General features: G+C 37.1%; 1 pseudogene; it reads left to right on the top strand.

Moving 5' to 3' along the window:
* The first annotated feature begins 20,127 nt into the window (after positions 1 to 20,127).
* LOC149142088 (heat shock 70 kDa protein-like) lies at positions 20,128 to 20,667 on the top strand (annotated as a pseudogene).
* The last annotated feature ends 936 nt before the right edge of the window (positions 20,668 to 21,603 follow it).

Below are 21,603 nucleotides of genomic sequence, written 5' to 3'. Positions count from 1 at the left end.
CTTGAATTGGCCGAGATGTAAGGCCCTCTTCTTCACCCGTTCAAGGCTGTGGATGGAAGGGATCAGGAATAAGTGATTCATCATTCTCATAATGAAATTGTAAAACATCACCCTCATGTTCATCATTGCGACCAATACTAGCAAGAAAAAGTTTTAAATGGTTTGTAGAAATTGTCGGTGTAGTAGACCCATGAAAAAAATATGGGTACAATGGATGAAAACGGTCAGATGAAGGGTCATTGATCAGATAGTGACTCACATCCTACACATCAGTGTCAGTTAGAGTGAGAAATGGATTTGCATGCATGTCATGGTCCTTGGATTTGATATGAAAATCAATTTTATGTTCGATAAGACCCAATCCATTGTCGACATGTGAATGAAATCCAGGCATATAGTGAGATATGTGTTTAATGAAATTGATCTTGGGCCCATTAGCTGGAAGAGATATTATATCAACATAATTTTCAGATTCAAAATCAAAATGATGTATGGGAGCTTCAGAATCAAGACAATTTGATTCATTTCCTTGAAAGCATTTTTCATCATCTAAATAGTTTACATCCAAAATCTTATTATGTAACAAATCAGGAAGAGGATGAGAAATCCCACAAGCAGTAATTTCCTCCTCTAAGGCTTGAGGTTGTTCCATATTTAGAGAAAGAGGCAAAATAATATTCATGGTAAAACCTGGGAAACTCGTAACTTGCAGATTAACATGATGCTCACAAGAGTCAAGACTTGCTTCAGACTGAAGGTGTTGCAGAGAAACAAAAACTAATCGTTGAAAATTTTCGCTCAACTACACCCAGCGAACATCTCTAACAATGAAATCCTCTAAATATTCTTCAGGTTTCACTCTAAGATCATTTAACCTTCTAAACACATCTTGAAAATCATACCTATGAAACAGTTGTCAAAGCTTACCAATGAGTTTCTTGAACGAATGGATGGAAGCTGCTAGCAAAGTGTGGCACCATCACTTGGCATGACCTTGAAGGGTGAGGGAGAATAACATAAGAAAACTCTTCATTTTTGATCTCCTAAGGTTCAAAAACTTTGACGAAATAAAAAATGTGCTCGGTTATGGATGTTCCATCCTCACCATCAAAATTTAACTGAGATAAGTGATAGAGATGCTCATCAGGGATTGAACATTGAAAGATGGAAAATTAGATAAACACCCTGGGAGAAGGATTTGGGATGGATCCATTTACAGATATGAGACTAAACTGTAGGCTCCAAGGGCTCAACTTGTCATCTGGACCTCCTTCTGGTGCTAATTTGTTGACGGGCGAAATGTACCACCAACAACTAAGGGTGTCTCCCCGGTGTGGAGTTCCAATTAGACCTCACACTATTTGGGAAGGAGCCCCATACGGTATGTGTGCCCAAAGGCCACCATAAATGCTTCTGCATTTGACTATCAAATGATAAGGTGCTAGAGTGGGGACAAGGGTGAAATTCCTAGACAACAAAATATGAATCGCCCCAAGATTGACAAACTACAAATAGAGATACAAATAAGTATCAGTAGTAATAAAAGAGGTGTGCCATGAGAGGGATTGGTGATCTGAAACCCAATCAGACGTATAGTAAATAGGAACATGTCAAAATTTAATGGAAAAATAGTTTGCAATAGATCACTGACATGGAAAGGAACAAGTAAACACATATTTGAAAGAAAAACATACATGAAATCACTATGAATTAGTCCATAACATATTGTGTATATGACCACACACATACAAATATAATGAAATATCAGAGAGCCAATAAGACCACCATGAGTAAGCATGGGAATCAGTATGGAATAAAGAGAACATCTTATTAATGTTGTTGCAACTTCAAGTAGATAACTAGAAGTTGGTCAAAACGCAACATTGGAGCATAGGCTTATCAAATCATTTCCCAATGAAAAACCATAGCCTCACTACAACTCCATCTACTAGCTACCAAGGGCTAAGTGCCTCTAGCTCTCAAGCATAAATCAACTAGCTAATCCTAGCCTGAACTCAAGTGCTAAATTATTCTCACAACTTATGCATGAGGGCAAATTTATAGAGGCCAAGTGACTATTTGCCTACCATGACCTTTTACCTTCCCCCATGCCCTTTCAACTACCATCATGACTATTCATCTTACCCACTTCTGTCTCAAGGAAAAATGATTGCTACATGCCGACATCAGTCCTAACATAGTTGTTGATATAATGGTGGGCGATATTTACATTATGATGAAGGAGAGAGAGGGAAGGATATAGAGGGTTATTAGAAACCCTAGAATTCTTGTTTCCCATATGTCACAATGATGTGGATGCTTGGTCCTAGAATCGACTTGTTTTCTTGCCACTATGCTTTGCTCGCATTCATCAATCCTCTGGTGGTGTGCCTTGTATTTTATTGAGAGGTTCGTAGAACTTAGAAGGGACCACTTGGCTTGCTGAAAGGAAAAAATAGTTGTACAAGCTCCATGAGAAACTTTAATCCCTTCGCGTGGGCCAATATTTTGTTTCCTTCCTTCTACCTGTAGGAAAATAACATCAGTCAGGCGTAATTTCAATCAAAATTATAATGGAAATACAACCAACTAATTTAAAGAATGACATTAATAAATAATTAATTTAGATCCCTGTGTGGTCAATTGTTGTGCCACAGTATTATCAATGCATGTGGCATCGAAGGGACCTCTTGGAATTCCTCAAATATATTTCCATCTATGGGATTTCTCTCATCCATGAGATAAGTGATTATGCAGTTTCATTTTCTAAATCGCATAAACATCTTCAATTCAAGGGGATGCACCAACAGAACTTTCTTTAAGGGACCCATAAGGGAGTAGCCTGCTTCTTTGTGTTGTAATTCCTTCAATGGTATCCTATCTCCCATGTTGTTCTTCATGAGTTTAATCATGTAAAATCCAAACCCTAACTTCTCCCTAACTGGCCCACCCACCACTAGCATAGAAATCTCCTTGTGGAAATGAGCATAAGATATTCCAAATGGATGTTGTATCCTTAGTTTCAATTGGTGGGTTTCCCTCTTGTTAAAATGATTGAATGCACTATTTTCTCATTGAGTACAATCCACTGGGAACTACAATCTTATGTAATAACCATGATACTATACCTATCAAATATATGTGCTTCCCTATCCTCCCAAATAAACAATCCAATAAGTGTCCCTGCTGCTTTTAAATAACACTTTGAAATCATTTGATTTGAGAAAATAAAAGTGTTGGCATTATGACACAGGTTTGGCTCGATGACATAAGTGTTGTCCTTGATGGAAACTCACTCAAATAGCAGATCACAGTTCAGGCTCTCAGAATGGTAGAAAATGAGACACCCGCAGGTTCCTTTTCACAAAGCCACGTACATACGCAGGTGCGCCGAACAAAAGGTGCGTACATATACGCAGGTGTACCGATCAAAAGGTGCGGGCGTATAGTACACACACTTTCATGCAGAGAAAAGCATGCACACATGGGAAATCTTATGGTTGGTCCATGGTATTTAGTCCAATATTTTTGAACCTGTGGTTTTGGTCCGTGGTTTTGCATCTAGAGTATTGAACCCAGGTATTGGGTTGCTAGTATTGGATCTCTATGGTTTTGGACCATGGTTTGAGTAAGCCCTAGACTATAAAAAGGAAAGGAGATCATTCGGCTTGGTACTGATGTGTTGAATATCTTAAGAAGAGCAAGATCTAAAATACTGGTGATCGGTTGGTGAGTTATAGCTGGATCTGAATCAAGGAGGAACCTGAGCATTACAAGATGGTTAAGATCTACTGATAGGTAGAGATCTCTTTGGCACATGATTGGATCTCATAATCTAGGTATAATTGAAGATAAATTATCTTATAGATCTATACCCGTAGGTTCGACATAGTGGAGGCGCGGATACCCGCAGGTTCGACACAGAGAAGGCGCAGATATACGCAGGTTTTACACAGCGCAGGCGCGTATTCCGCAGGATCAACACAGCAGAGGCGTGGATATACATGGGTTTGATAGAGTGCAGGTGTGGATACCCGCAGGTTTGACACAGCAGAGGCGCGGATACCCGTGGATTAAAGAAGTGAATACTGCATATGTCTATTGGTGAAGTTGCGGACTTGTCTTGAAATATGTTTTAGCTGCTTTTGTTTATTACTGTAGTGTTCCAAGTTCTAAATTGGTGTCTGGTTACTCGTACTGTGTTCTGAGAAGTTATTGATTCAGTGTTTGTACAAGGAAGTTGGTTGATTGGAGATCTATTTGATGTTTGATTGATATTCATGGATCCAGTCTGAAAATTTATGAAACGTGGTCCCTTGAAGAAAAGAGAAGTCTTTTGTAGGTCAGCACCTACGTACTAGTACCTCAGCTAGTACAAGAGCTAAATGGGTTGTAGATCCCTTCCAGAAGAGTTTGGAGAATGAGAGAAGGTTGTAGCCTTATACAAGTTGAAGCCTGCGTGCTGGTATAAGACTGCACTAGTACAGAATCATTATAAAAAGAAGTTTCTAATTGAAAGAAGATAGAGACATATTGTAGCAGGTGGTTTTCACCCACATTGGGTTTCCACCTTATATCTTGTGTTCTTTTGTGTGACTTTCTGCTCTACTTTTCTGTTCCTGCTTACTGTTATATGGTTCTGACACACAGATTAATGATCAACATCTGAAGAATAAATTAAATTATAAGTCTGGAAGGTATACGCAAGTTTCATTAGTCAGATCTGCAAATCTTTGTATAAATTGAAAAAGAATTTGATAATACTGATTCACCCCCCCTCTCAGTATTATTTTCAACAAAAAGGTATTCAAGTTATTAGATACCACAAGGATATTCTAATAATCCAACCTAATTCCTTGCAACAAAAACTTGAACTCAGGGAAATCACTAAATGATTAAATTATTTTGTGGAGTTGTCATCTTTCCTCAAAATTGTAATCTCATGGTTGAAAAAGACTGCAATATATTCTCCACTCGTATAAAACACAATTAAATTTCCCCATTTTCGACATAGTGTTCTCTACAAGTTGACTAGCCAATATTGAATCATTTCATCCCTATGATTGGAGACCAGCGACAAATGCTTCTATGGTTACTATTAATTTCTTCATCCTTTATATGATTCATGTCAATAACTACAGTAGACCTCTCAACATGAAATCATATGGCATCGAATGCCATAAAATGAGGTTCCAGTGAAGATGCCATTCTAATGTGTTGTGATTCATCTAATTATTGTTAAGGAAGAAAATGGGAAACCATCAATAAGGTATTCCCTTCAAGAAGGACATTTGAAAGAAATAATTGCATTGATGTAGTGACCTGTGGAGTGATTTGTTATTTTCCGAAGGTCACATAGTTGTACTCCAGCAAAGTCACATCTCTTGGCTTCTTCTTTGAGGCCTCATGATGCAATCCTATGATTTGAGAGGGATTGCAGCCTAGGGATCACATGGTCACGTCTGTGAATAGGTTACACTCCCAGGATACATATATGAGGAAAAAAGATGTGACCATGCGATCAGTGAGGGAGGCTGCGACTTGGGGTGCCACAGAGGAACTTCTATTGGTGAAAGTTGCATGATCAAATTTCACAGAGGTCGCAACTATGGAGGTTTGCTTGAGGTGTGACCCAGCCACCTAGATGGAAATTCGATTCACTGGATTTCATGTAGTCACAAATCATATAGGTCACAACTCTGGATGCTTGCTTGAGGTGCAACCTAGCGACCTGGGTAAAAATTGTGACTTACTGGAGATTGGATAGTCATGTTCATAGGTGGTCACACTCCTCTTGGTGTATCTCTGGGTTTGAAATGAGGTTTTGCCACCAAGAGATATGGTATTGTTCAAGTCATTTCTTCAAAATTGCCCTTTTCGACATTTGACTGTCTACATTCCTCATGATGGCCTCATGCAAAGCTTTCATCACAACATCATGCCCATTACAACGTCCAGACCATGGGTTCTCAATGGATCATAATGCCACAGTCTAAAAGGAAGAGATCTTGTCTGCCTTTAATGTACGACTGTGTTTGCAATGAGTAGTGTGTATGGGAAGAATTCCGGTTCCCCTCTAGCGTTTCTCTATCACCTGCTTCTTGTAACATGATACCAAAACCATCTTAATGCAGCCCACACATTATTATATGTGTTGATGGTGTTGTTAATTATTTCCCGTATATCCACTGACCCAAATTAGGTGATTAATGAAAACAATTACGTGTGTTTGGAAAATGCCAATGGTTTCAATACTTGATCTGGACTTATCGGGTGTGCTTCCTTTACTTCATGTTGGTGCATCACTTTTATAACATTGATTGGATACATTAACAATGTATGACATATCATTTATCCCCTTCTTCTGATAAGACATAAACAAGCTACAAGCTCCCACCACACTGTGTAAATTAAGGCATCATCCTTAATGCTCAAATTCTCGATGTGATCCTCTGTTTTGATATTCAAGGTAACTTTCTTTAAATCTGGGTGTGACCCCATATCATTCTAGCATCAAACGTTCATGGTGAAATTCATGCCATTGTGCACAATTTACATGTGGGTTGGTCATTGCGATGGCACCGTATGTGCTTTAGGAGGCCTCTCAATAAAAAAAATGTCGTGAGGATGAGACTGCTTTATGATAGCATTAATATTAGCTTGCGTGCATATAGGAACCATGAACCATTGACTATGAAACAAAAGTTGTTGCCTTGTTTGATGTAAAACCCAACCACCTTCCCTTAGTCTCCATAGGACCACGATACATGGATTTTCCACATCTCTTTTTTTGATGTGAATGCACATATTCACGAGCTCGAATGGTGTATAAAAAATGCCATTACTTGTGCAAGGGATCCATGAACTCACTAATCTTATTATGTGGCCTTTACATGATTCACCATCATGTATCTAAGGAGGCTTTAAATTTTGGTGTGGCCTCATATCATTCCTTCATGGTGCCACTTATACCTTGTGCATGATTAGAGTGTAGGTTGGTCCATTATGATGGCACCATATGCGTTTTGAGATGGCTTCAATAAAGGTGATGCCTACAACATAATATTTCCATAAATAATTAAATGTGATGTTTCCATAGTGCGACTGCGAAGGGGTAGCAATCCTTTGTATAGTGGTTGTGGCCCCTTAGCTATGCCTTGGTATAAAATAGAAGATGTTGTCTCCCTTTCCCTATATAACATAATAATACACGTGTTAATTGCATGATATATATATAATAACGCTCCACCACTCACAAAAAACAATAGCCTAGGGTGCATCAATTCTCAATGCTCTTTCGAAAATTTCATGCTTTGGATTTCTGTCCTTTTATACAAGCTTGTTTAATACCAAACATAGGCATTAAACAAACCTCTAGGGTGGTGTTAGTATATCAAGTGGTCCATGTAATGATTCAAAGCCAGTGGCATGTGATTCTTATGGGAGTGCACGCATCGGGCCATAAGGGCAAGGTTGAAATATGAAGGTGACTCTCATTCAAACTAGTTAGGTCTTCAAGGATGCGCATGATGAGACAACAACTCATAAACCCTAATGAATTTGGAGGGGATGAGGGTGATGGTGAGGTGGATACATCAACAAGATTATTCCCATAAACCCTAATGCTTATTGATGTGGTCATGCTTCAAGATGAGATGATAAGGGTGAAGATGATAAGCATCCTGGAGAGTGAGGTTTAATTTAAAACATGGTTGGGTCCGCAATCACATACCTTTAGGATTACTAGGATACAAGGGGAATACATAATTCTCGCAAACCCTAATGCACATGTTGAGGTGAAGGATCTGCCATGAACCTGGGGAAAATGTTCTACAATGAGTCTCACCATGATGCCATGTGATGCTGATGAGGATGCACCCTTAGAGACATGAAAATTAGGTAACAACAGGGAGGGGATCACACTTTTGACAATCTAGGGTTTCTCCCAAACCCTAATATTGTCAATTGTAAGGAAATCCAAATTGAATGCATGCTTTTCCAAATATAGGGCATCTATTGATCATGAAGCATATCATGTAAATATGAGTTTCAAAATCATGGGAGAATATTAACACATCAATGGAGCTACGAACCTTGAAAACCCTAATGCGATCCAAAGGTCCATTTTTGAGATAAAACATGATGTGTGGATCCAATGTATGAAGTGTGAGTGCATGCGTCAACAAGGATTGATAGGAAAGGTCATGGGGGGAGTAACCAGTTGAAGGCTTTATCGAAACCCTAGTAGCCTACGACGAGCAGTGGGGTACCCAAAATTTTGGATATGCCCAAAAATTTTGGGTGGTGTTGTAGCAGCTACAACATGTACATATTCATTTTTTGAAGATAAATATAGTCATACATCTAGTGGTTGTGAAGAGAGGCCAATACTTGTAGCAATAGCTAGTGAGGGTATCTTAGAGGAAAGAGATAGATCTCAAGTGTTCTCATTTGTAGGAGAAAATAAGAGTACCCCTAGTAGTGATGAAGAAGGGATACTCCTTAGACTCATGGAAGATTCTATGGACACAAAGATGGATTTAGATATCTATGGTGGCTCATCCAACACCTATCATAGTGAAGAAAAGGATCTAGCTGAAAGGATCTATTTGAGGAAGAAGTTGATCTCCTCTCTAAAGGAGGTCAAGAACCTATCAAAGGAAAATATCAAGCAAGAGGAGAAACTGAAAATTTATGAGTTTGAGAATGAAAAGTTGAGAAAAACAATAGTCAATATTAATGCTCAACAAGGAGAGGCTAGCAGGATGAGTGGCATGTTGACCAATCAACTAAATGATAGAGAAGATTATTGTGAGAGACTACAAAGTGAAATAGCCTCATTGAGACAAGACATAGAAAGGAAAAATAAATATTTTTTTCAATATCAAAAGCTTGAGGAGAGCATAAAGTCCTTGGATGAGATGCTTATTAAGTAATGATCCCCACTCATTAAGGTTGGTTTGGGTTTCAAAGAAGAACCAAGCTCCAAGAAGGAAGAAGATGGAAGGTTAAACACCCATGGAAGGGCAGTTGTAAATTCCAACAACAACAAAGGAAAAGAAGTTATTGGACAACAACATTAGAAAGGAAAGCATCAACAATAGGAAAAGAAAAGGAAGAAACAAAATTCTAAGAAGAGACAACAAGGAGAGAAACATAAGAGAGCCAAAAAAAAATTGGAAAGAGTGCAAGGAAGTAATGCAAACTCTATGGAGGGCACATAAAGAACCAAAAGAAATCCTTTCCCCCTCAAGGACAAAGCCTTCAAATAAAAGGTAATTTATGTCATCAAAAGCCTTTTCATGGTTATTGTTTTTCTTGCAATAATTTTGGACATAAAGCCAGAAATTGTAGATGACATCCAAGAAAACAAGATATGTTGGGTAGAAGAAACCCAAGAATGCACAAAGTGGCTAGGAGTAAGCATGTTGGAAGTGATAGGAGTTTTGAAAAGAATGTTGTCGAGAATAGTAACTCCTCTACCTCATTCTAGTGGTATGTCAAATGCTACAATTGTGGCAAGATTGGGCACAATAGAGCAAGCTACAGATATGAGAAGAAATGGCATGATTCTCAGCATATGTATGCAAATATTGTAGCTTGGGCTATGAAGACAAAAAGGAGAAAAACAGAAAAAGAACATGATTTTTTCTTCAGTTCTCTATGTCAGAAGAGCAAGCTAAAACATAGAGGAAGAAATCAAAATAAAACCAGGAAGAATAATCCTCTTACCCTTGTGGTGGACCCTTTTGTGAGGAAGAAAGGAAAAAAGAATATTTAGGTGAAGAAAGAGGAGTTGAAGGAGAAGATTCCTCTATCCATGCGTAGGCAAGAGAAAGCCAAAACATGGGCTGGAAAATAATGCTCCTATTAGGATTTAGCCATTGAAGGTTTGTAGGAAGAAGGAAGATGATTTGCCCAGGGGGAGTAGATCCTCTGTTTGTCTTCAGTAAAAAAAGAGAATGACCTCAAGGTAGGTTGATTAAGTCAGATGCATGAAGCTAGAAAGAAAAGACAAAAATTTGCATCTGGTTGTTGTAGGTGTTGAGTCTTGAAAATGTCATTCATTTGCATTATAATTTTACTATTATGTCCATTATATCACCTCCATTTCACCTCCATTTCACTACTATGTCACCACATTCATCCCACTTTCATTATCATTGGGCCACCTTTATGTTTTTCCAATCTTTATTATTTCTAAGCCTTTTAAGTGAATTTGTGGTTAAACATTAGAAAATAATGTGCATATGCTTATACCTAACAAATGGGTTGAGGTTGTTGACATGTGTAGGTTGAAAGGAGACTTCTAGAAGACCCTTATGTGGCACTCTAAGGCCAAATTCGAATTTGGTTGGAAAGAATCATGAGATCATGAGGATATGTGTCACATCTCCTAATTGTATTGTAACTCTAAGAAGACATGTGTCTTATTAGTTCCTATTTTGATTAGGACTCTAGAGGTAGAGGGAGAGATTCATGGATTCTCATTAATGAGATGGCTCTCATCTTTTTGTATAAATAGGATATCTCTCTCCTTCATTTTCTAGTCTTTTCCTTTTAGTCTTTTCTTAGTCCTTTTATCTTGTTAGTCCCATGGCTTTTGAAAGCTTTTGTACTTTGTACTTTTGAAGAAATTGAATAAAGATTTGATGTTCTCAACATGGAAGGAGATGTGAAGTAGATGTCATGGAGCATATTAGGATGTAAGTAGAGTAGATTTCATTTTGTAAATATTGCTTTGTAGAATGTAAGGTAGATTAGATTTTTCATTCATGCAATTTTAATTCATGCAAGTGTGTTTAATTTTGCTTTGATTTCATGACTAATGGCATATGTGATCATCTTGTCTATGTTGCTGACCTTTATTTTTCTAGTTTGATTTTCATTAGTATCATTTCTTTAACTTGCACTTTACTTTCTGCTCTTAGATATCAAGTTGTTCATCTATTGATGGTTCTTTTTCCATAATCAAATAACTTTATTGGAGCCAAAATATCACTTAGTACAGCTTGGTTTAGTTTGCTTTAAGACTCACATTGCTGACTTATTCATAACTGTTATCACATGATAAATCTAGCTGAAAGGCAAAAAGATTAAGAAAAGGTTAAAGTAGTGTGATTTGTCTCCTTTATGTAGTGTCACTTAGATTTCACATTTCATTTTCATTTTAAATCAGCAACAGAGATACTGGGCCGATGTCATTAGTCCTTTATTTGATGTCTTTATTTTCCTTTAAGCATTTGATTTCATAGGTGGTAGGGGGCCCCTGCCTTGTATAGTTGTCACTTTAATTTCTTGTATTCCTTTTTCTGATTTTCATGTATATTAATGTACAGTTTGAATTACTGCATTTTATTTTCTTTTTAACATGTATATTATTGTACATAAATTGCTTTCAAGTTGATTGTATATTAGTGATGCACATAGCCTTTTAATGAGCTAATGACGTGATAGAATCATCTTGTCCTTTTGCTGAAGCAGCAAGGATACTGGGTCTCATAGTCATTCTCTCATTATTTGATTATTGCATGTTAGAACAAAACCCCAAAAACAACATAAACTATAAAACAACGAAGTAAGAGAAAGGTTAACTAAGCACATATAGTGCACCACACTTCATCAGTTTACGATCCCCAGATTGATAATTTATGTAGAGCAATTTAAGACGTTAAATTGACTAGACATTTTGGCGCCATTGCCGGGGGAGTGTAATTAGGAGACCTTATTTCTTACATCTGAAAAAATTAACAATTCTTGAGTATGCTCTCCTCCTGCACTTTGTGTGATCTGGAGGATCAAAAAAAGAATTATTATGTAAAAAAAAAAAAAAAAAAGGAGACAAAATAAACTTCAACACTTCAATTGATTCAAAAAAAAAAAAAAAAAAAAAAAATGATGATAAAAAAAATGAAACTCAACTACTTTGATAGGTTCAAATTGTCCAAAATCATCTGGTTATGCTTTGTAGTGGTCTTCAAAAACTGTATCTTGTTCAAATAAGGTTTTGCAACTTAGCTGCGGAAACTGCCCTGATTCCGCAGCTAGCTGAGAATTCCGCAGTTGTTTCAAGGTTTAGCAGGTTACAGGCATCCAATGAAAAAACCGACAACATGGGCATCTCCAGAATTGTCCCGACATGGATCCTATCCTAGTCACCTAGCTCAGATCGATGAAAAACCAGCCTAGGACCTCAGTCAAAGTCTTGTTTTTAGCATGTTTTTCTTGAAGTATTTGCTGCCTGAAATTGAAAATCATTAATCCTTTTTATAAAATTTTACAATTTCAGAGAAGAAAAAAGAGAAAAACAATCTATGGCTATCTCCATTCCTATTTTTCGCTGTGGCTTCAATAAAAAAATCTGCCTCCCTGATCAAGCTTTGGCCTTAAAACGAACCTACAAAAGCATTACGTCCCCTTTAGTTTTTTTCATGTCTCTTGCAAACAGCAGCATCAAATCAATTTCATCTCTGTGTGGGCTCTAAAATTAGAGAGAGAGCAGCGGTATGCAACAACATTGCATATTGTTTATCCCTATACATGTGTTTTTTGGTTTGTTTGTTGTGTAGACAAAAATTAGCAGAAAATGATCATTACAAAAGAAAAAATTCTTCTTGAATTCGTGCTACAACAGCCATTCGTTTCAAGTGAGATGCAAAATGATGCCTTTGCAATATCTGCACAGGTTGTCCATTACCCTTCCGAGGCATTGCTTTTTCATCAGAAGAATATATCCAATCAATTCCTTTGAGTATTGCCTTTTCTAGAGGGTCACCAACCAGTTTGTTATTCACAAACACCAGAGCATGGCACACAGACAAAACTTCCAAAGTACGCTCTGGCACATTATTCATGTCTATTTCTAAATTCAAACTGCCATCAAGACCAACAATTCCTCGAAATTCCATGTCATCTGTTGTAAGAATGCCAGTTTTGTCAAAGCAACATATATCCACCTTCCCAACAAATGGAATTCGGAATGGTTCTGTACAGAATAGTCCATGTAATTCAAATAATGAAGCCTGTGAGATATCCTTGAAGGCGTGATTGTGGATGCTCTGAATGTTTGGACTTTTGATATCGATAGTGTTGCGTGGTGTGAGGTTCAGCAAATAAAACCACCATTTCAAAGGCCGAATGCAACAATTCAGAACAGTAAAAATTGATAACTCAGAAAAACGTAAATAGCTAAAAAACGTCATATTTTAAACGTTTGATTTGCCGAAACAGGGATGAATTTCAAAAAACTAAAACATGGGTTTCTTTTCCAGGTAGGTTAATTAGATAACCCAGAAACCGTTTGAGGAAATTCATGGCGGTCTGGGAGAAATTTTCGGTTCTTTGGAGCCTCTTTCTTGCTGCCGCGCGGAAAAAAAACTAGAGTTGAGTTATTAACTGATAGTTTGATTAATTAATTAACTCCGCGTGTCTGAGGAGGAGAAATCCAAATAGGAGTCATCCATGTGCTGTTGTTCAAACCTAATTATTCGTTGTACTCTTGAGACGTAACCATAATATCTGCAACCGTTTTGCAGCTCAAACATGTAAATTGCATAATTCAACAACGTTGTTTTGCTAAGTAAGCGAAGAATACAGAATGTCTTGTTTCAATTTTCTTGTGTATTTGTGTGGTTTTTTTTATTTTGCTATGATTTGAAGTTCTGACGATGGCTAGTAGCGAAAGGAAGGCGATTGGAATCGATCTGGGAACAACCTACAGTTGCGTGGGTGTTTGGCACCATGACCGTGTGGAAATAATTCCCAATGATCAAGGCGCTTCAGCGATGCCCCTGTGCAAAACGACATGAAGCTCTGGCCTTTTAAGGTATTATCCGGCCCTGGGGATAAGCCTACGATTGAGGTCAGCTACAAGGGCGATAAGAAGCAATTCTCTCCTGAAGAAATTTCGTCTATGGTCCGTTCCAAGATGAGGGAGATTGCAGAGGCTTTTCTTGGTCAGGCTGTAAAGAATGTTGTGGCTATTGTTCCTGCCTATTTCAATGACTCGCAGAGGTAGGCGACCAAGGATGATGGTCTCATTGCTGGCTTAAATATGTTGAGGATCATATGCAAAGATATCCAGGGAGGGGCTAGAGCCTATAGCTAGAAGACAATGTTTATACGCATATTGAAACCAGATCTTGTAAACAGAGTCATCACAAGTTTTGGAATGATTGCAAGATCTTGTTGGATATGAAGTATCTATTGAGGTTGGACAGCATTTTGTTACAGCCTTCACTCCTCCACATTTTTTTTTTTCCTCTTCCACGCACACAGCCACTCCATTTCACAGGACTTTCTACACTCTGCACTTTCCGCAGCCAATACAGCGTTTCCGCAGCCAATCCCAGATTCCGCAGCTGTTTTGTTAAACTCTAGGTTGCAGGTGTCATCAAGCAAAACAAGTCACATGGGTAGCTAGGGAAATGTCAGTACATGGATGGTGTCCTATTCATTCGATCAAATTTGATGAAAAAGACCCCGGTCAAAGGGAAGTCAAATTGTGTATTATCACAAAGTCGCCACACTGAGTCGCCACACTAAGTCGCTGCATGTCAAGAAAAAATAATAATTTTGAATCAATGAAATGAACAAGTTATTTTCTCACTTTTCTGAAGGTATTGATTAATTTTGGACTGATAATGAAAGATGAATGGCTAACTTTTTATTCAAGATTTTTAGCTACAGAGCTGTTCCCCAATTCCGCAGCCAGAAAAACCTCATTGTTCAAATAAGCCTATCTTTCTCATACAAAATCAGATTTTGATGATTTAAGTACCATTGGAAAGATCTCAACAAGATCTATACAATGCGAAATATATCATTAGAGTTTAAAATGGAAAATAATGAAATAAATTGTTGAAAAGAAGCAACATCAACTTGAGGCACTAATTTCAAAGCAGGTATAAATTATTTTGATGTTTCCTTTGAGAACTTGTTTCATTAATACAAATTCTTAGTTTTGTGTGTAAATATCATAACTAGAGAGATTGATCACCTCTCTCCTTTGATAATCTTACATTCCATTGCGGAAGAAGTATTAGTTTTTTTTGCAGGTTTCAGGAGGAAGGACAAATGACTACAAGAGAATGGTGTCTCTCTAAGAGACCAATTTGTTTCATAAGAGGATGATCAGCAACAAAGAGGAAATATGCTGATGCAAATTCAGATCCAAACACTTGAAAAACTTTCAGATACTATTGTCTCTACCACATCCATCCATCACATCCATACTTCATAATAAACCATTCACCTCATTCCACTCCATATTTTCCATTTACATTCACATACACTTTCCATCTCTTTTTGTCCATTCATAATCCACAAATAAAAGCAAGAGGCTCATTCACATGCTTATTGCCATTGCCATTTCTGTTCTCCATTGCCATTTTCCATTTTCATTTTCCATTCCTTGACATTTTCATTCCGCAAATAAGCCCTGCTTTAATGCAAATTATTGAGTCGATAGTCCTTTGAGTCTAAGTTCTTTGTAAAGACACCTTGAGGCTTGCATGCCTTAATGGCAAGTCCTCATGCTGACAAACAATGGGAATACATTAATGTCCCTTGTTCGTTAGATCTTCTAGGTGACTCGACATCAGCAAATTCATTCGTACCTAGTAAGATGTATTTGGCCATCTTGACTCTCATTGTCATCAATGGTGAGAGTTCTCGTGTTGACTAGTGGCATCCATTAATGGCCACTAAGCCAACAATTTCCTACTATGTTCGACATCAGAACATCTTTTCACATAGTAGGAATTGTGCCAATGAGTTTTGAAGACATGAAGACTATTATTTTCAGCATTTTGAAGCAGATTCAGCAAGTTTTAGTAGAAGCAATAAAAAGTCATCTTATCTCTCTATCCATGACTCCTCTTGTTCAGCCACTTAAAGAAGAATATGATCAGAAATTTTCAGCCACTACACATACAACTCATCCATTCCAAAGGGTAAGTGAAGGTACATCATTTTCTAACTTTTGACCATAGAATTCCATAAAAAGATAGAATGATAGTTGTTGGAAAAACATTTCTCTTCCTCATTTCATAAAATTGCCAATACCATCAGTTGGGGGGGGAATACATTCATATTCATATCTTTCCATGTCCATATCATATTCAGGAACTCACATACTTCCAACATATATTAATTATTATATTGCTATTATGAGCATACAATGGCTTTTGAAAAAGTGCTTAAAGGATAAATTGGATACAAACAAAATCATGGTTGTCACACAAGAACCAACCATCATGCAATCCAATAAAGATATACTTTGCAAAAATAATCAAAATATCGTTATGCAAAGTTCAAAGATCAAAATAGAAGGCAACAAAAAAAAAATGGTTGTAACACAAGAACCCACCATGTTGCAACTCAAGTGAAACACTTTGCAGAAATATGAAGTTATCAAATGATATCATGCAAAGTTAAGCCAAAGCTCAAGGATCAAAAGAGTTAAGGTAATATATATTGCATGAGGACATGCAATAGCTTCAGTTGGGGGGTATGTTGAGTCTTGAAAATGTCATTCATTTGCATTATACTTTTACTATTATGTCCATTATATCACCTCCATTTCACTACTATGTCACCACATTCATCCCACTTTCATTATCATTGGGCCACCTTTATGTTTTTCCAATCTTTATTATTTCTAAGCCTTTTAAGTGAATTTGTGGTTAAACATTAGAAAATAATGTGCATATGCTTATACCTAACAAATGGGTTGAGGTTGTTGACATGTGTAGGTTGAAAGGAGACTTCTAGAAGACCCTTATGTGGCACTCTAAGGCCAAATTCGAATTTGGTTGGAAAGAATCATGGGATCATGAGGATATGTGTCACATCTCCTAATTGTATTGTAACTCTAAGAAGACATGTGTCTTATTAGTTCCTATTTTGATTAGGACTCTAGAGGTAGAGGGAGAGATTCATGGATTCTCATTAATGAGATGGCTCTCATCTTTTTGTATAAATAGGAGATCTCTCTCCTTCATTTGCTAGTCTTTTTCTTTTAGTCTTTTCTTAGTCCTTTTAGCTTGTTAGTCCCATGGCTTTTGAAAGCTTTTGTACTTTGTACTTTTGAAGAAATTGAATAAAGCTTTGATGTTCTCAACATGGAAGGAGATGTGAAGTAGATGTCATGGAGCATATTAGGATGTAAGTAGAGTAGATTTCATTTTGTAAATATTGCTTTGTAGAATGTAAGGTAGATTAGATTTTTCATTCATGCAATTTTAATTCATGCAAGTGTGTTTAATTTTGCTTTGATTTCATGACTAATGGCATATGTGATCATCTTGTCTATGTTGCTGACCTTTATTTTTCTAGTTTGATTTTCATTAGTATCATTTCTTTAACTTGCACTTTACTTTTTGCTCTTAGATATCAAGTTGTTCATCTATTGATGGTTCTTTTTCCATAATCAAATAACTTTATTGGAGCCAAAATATCACTTAGTACAGCTTGGTTTAGTTTGCTTTAAGACTCACATTGCTGACTTGTTCATAATTGTTATCACATAATAAATCTAGCTGAAAGGCAAAAAGGTTAAGAAAAGGTTAAAGTAGTGTGATTTGTCTCCTTTATGTAGTGTCACTTAGATTTCACATTTCATTTTCATTTTAAATCAGCAACAGAGATACTGGGCTGATGTCATTAGTCCTTTATTTGATGTCTTTATTTTCCTTTAAGCATTTGATTTCATAGGTGGTAGGGGGCCCCTGCCTTGTATAGTTGTCACTTTAATTTCTTGTATTCTTTTTTCTGATTTTCATGTATATTAATGTATAGTTTGAATTATTGCATTTTATTTTCTTTTTAACATGTATATTATTGTACATAAATTGCTTTCAAGTTGATTGTAGATTAGTGATGCACATAGCCTTTTAATGAACTAATGACGTGATAGAATCATCTTGTCTTTTTGCTGAAGCAGCAAGGATACTGGGTCTCATAGTCATTCTCTCATTATTTGATTATTGCATGTTAGAACAAAACCCCAAAAACAACATAAACTATAAAACAACGAAGTAAGAGAAAGGTTAACTAAGCACATATAGTGCACCACACTTCATCAGTTTACGATCCCCGGATTGATAATTTATGTAGAGCAATTTAAGACGTTAAATTGACTAGACATTTTGGCGCCGTTGCCGGGGGAGTGTAATTAGGAGACCTTATTTCTTACATCTGAAAAAATTAACAATTCTTGAGTATGCTCTCCTCCTGCACTTTGTGTGATCTGGAGGATCAGAAAAAGAATTATTATGTAAAAAAAAAAAAAAAAAAAAAAAAAAAAAAGGAGACAAAATAAACTTCAACACTTCAATTGATTCAAAAAGAAAAAAATGATGATAAAAAAAATGAAACTCAACTACTTTGATAGGTTCAAATTGTCCAAAATCATCTGGTTATGCTTTGTAGTGGTCTTCAAAACACTGTATCCTATTCAAATAAGGTTTTGCAACTTAGCTGCGGAATCTGCCCTGATTCCGCAGCTAGCTGAGAATTCCGCAGTTGTTTCAAGGTTTAGCATGTTACAGGCATCCAATGAAAAAACCGACAACATGGGCATCTCCAGAATTGTCCCGACATGGATCTTATCCTAGTCACCCAGCTCAGATCGATGAAAAACCAGCCTAGGACCTCAGTCAAAGTCTTGTTTTTAGCATGTTTTTCTTGAAGTATTTGCTGCCTGAAATTGAAAATCATTAATCCTTTTTATAAAATTTTACAATTTCAGAGAAGAAAAAAGAGAAAAACAATCTATGGCTATCTCCATTCCTAGTTTTCGCTGTGGCTTCAATAAAAAAATCTACATCCCTGATCAAGCTTTGGCCTTAAAACGAACCTGCAAAAGCATTACGTTCCCTTTAGTTTTTTTCATGTCTCTTGCAAACAACAGCATCAAATCAATTTCATCTTTGTGTGGGCTCTAAAATTAGAGAGAGAGCAGCGGTATGCAACAACATTGCATATTGTTTATCCCTATACATGTGTTTTTTGGTTTGTTTGTTGTGTAGACAAAAAAAAAAAATTAGCAGAAAATGATCATTACAAAAGAAAAAATTCTTCTTGAATTCGTGCTACAACAGCGATTCGTTTCAAGTGAGATGCAAAATGATGCCTTTGCAATATCTGCATAGGTTGTCCATTACCCTTCCGAGGCATTGCTTTTTCATCAGAAGAATATATCCAATCAATTCCTTTGAGTACTGCCTTTTCTAGAGGGTCACCAACCAGTTTGTTATTCACAAACACCAGAGCATGGCACACAGACAAAACTTTCAAAGTACGCTCTGGCACATTATTCATGTCTGTTTCTAAATTCAAACTGCCATCAAGACCAACAATTCCTCGAAATTCCATGTCATCTGTTGTAAGAATGCCAGTTTTGTCAAAGCAACATATATCCACCTTCCCAGCAAATGGAATTCGGAATGGTTCTGTACAGAATATTCCACGTAATTCAAATAATGAAGCCTGTGAGATATCCTTGAAGGCGTGATTGTGGATGCTCTGAATTTTTGGACTTTTGATATCGATAATGCTGCGTGGCATGAGGTTCAGTAAATAAAACCACCATTTCAAAGGCCGAATGCAACAATTCAGAACAGTAAAAATTGATAACTCAGAAAAACGTAAACAGCTAAAAAACGTCATATTTTAAACGTTCGATTTGCCGAAACAGGGATGAATTTCAAAAAACTAAAACATGGGTTTTTTTTCCAGGTGGGTTAGTTAGATAACCCAGAAACCGTTTGAGGAAATTCATGGCGGTCTGGGAGAAATTTTCGGTTCTTTGGAGCCTCTTTCTTGCTGCCGCGCGGAAAAAAAACTAGAGTTGAGTTATTAACTGATAGTTTGATTAATTAATTAACTCCGCCTACCTGAGGAGGAGAAATCCAAATACGAGTCATCCATGTGCTGTTGTTCAAACCTAATTATTCGTTGTACTCTTGAGACGTAACCATAATATCCGCAACCGTTTTGCAGCTCAAACATGTAAATTGCATAATTCAACAGCGTTGTTTTGCTAAGTAAGCGAAGAATACAGAATGTCTTGTTTCAATTTTCTTGTGTATTTGTGTGGTTTGTTTTGATTTTGCTGTGATTTGAAGTTCTGACGATGGCTAGTAGCGAAAGGAAGGCGATTGGAATCGATCTGGGAACAACCTACAGTTGCGTGGGTGTTTGGCACCACGACCGTGTGGAAATAATTCCCAATGATCAAGGCGCTTCAGCGATGCCCCTGTGCAAAACGACATGAAGCTCTGGCCTTTTAAGGTATTATCCGGCCCTGGGGATAAGCCTACGATTGAGGTCAGCTACAAGGGCGAGAAGAAGCAATTCTCTCCTGAAGAAATTTCGTCTATGGTCCTTTCCAAGATGAGGGAGATTGCAGAGGCTTTTCTTGGTCAGGCTGTAAAGAATGCTGTGGTTACTGTTCCTGCCTATTTCAATGACTCGCAGAGGCAGGCGACCAAGGATGCTGGTCTCATTGCTGGCTTAAATATGTTGAGGATCATATGCAAAGATATCCAGGGAGGGGCTAGAGCCTATAGCCAGAAGACAATGTTTATACGCATGTTGAAACCAGATCTTGTAAACAGAGTCATCACAAGTTTTGGAATGATTGCAAGATCTTGTTGGATATGAAGTATCTATTGAGGTTGGACAGCAATTTGTTACAGCCTTCACTCCTCCACATTTTTTTTTTTCTCTTCCACGCACACAGCCACTCCATTTCACAGTACTTTCTACACTCTGCACTTTCCACAGCCAATACGGTGTTTCCGCAGCCAATCCCAGATTCCGCAGCTGTTTTGTTAAACTCTAGGTTGCAGGTGTCATCAAGCAAAACAAGTCACATGGGTAGCTAGGGAAATGTCAATACATGGATGGTGTCCTATTCATTCGATCAAATTTGATGAAAAAGACCCCGGTCAAAGGGAAGTCAAGTTGTGTATTATCACAAAGTCGCCACACTGAGTCGCCACACTAAGTCGTTGCATGTCAAGAAAAAATAATAATTTTGAATCAATAAAATGAACAAGTTATTTTCTCACTTTTCTGAAGGTATTGATTAATTTTGGACTGATAATGAAAGATGAATGGCTAACTTTTTATTCAAGATTTTTAGCTACAGAGCTGTTCCCCAATTCCGCAGCCAGAAAAACCTCATTGTTCAAATAAGCCTATCTTTCTCATACAAAATCAGATTTTGATGATTTAAGTACTATTGGAAAGATCTCAACAAGATCTATACAATGAGAAATATATCATTAGAGTTTGAAATGGAAAATAATGAAATAAATTGCTGAAAAGAAGCAACATGAACTTGAGGCACTAATTCCAAAGCAGGTATAAATTCTTTTGATTTTTCCTTTGAGAACTTGTTTCATTAATACAAATTCTTAGTTTTGTGTGTAAATATCATAACTAGAGAGATTGATCACCTCTCTCTTTTGATAATCTTACATTCCATTGCAGAAGAAGTATTATTTTTTTTTGCAGGTTTCAGGAGGAAGGACAAATGACTACAAGAGAATGGTGTCTCACTAAGAGGCCAATTTGTTTCATAAGAGGATGATC

Source organism: Pinus tabuliformis, chromosome X (assembly GCF_031772625.1).
Source record: "Pinus tabuliformis cultivar Carrire ecotype Pingquan chromosome X, CPIR1, whole genome shotgun sequence".
NCBI lineage: Eukaryota > Viridiplantae > Streptophyta > Pinopsida > Pinales > Pinaceae > Pinus > Pinus tabuliformis.
This window is presented reverse-complemented; position numbering and strand designations above follow the sequence as displayed.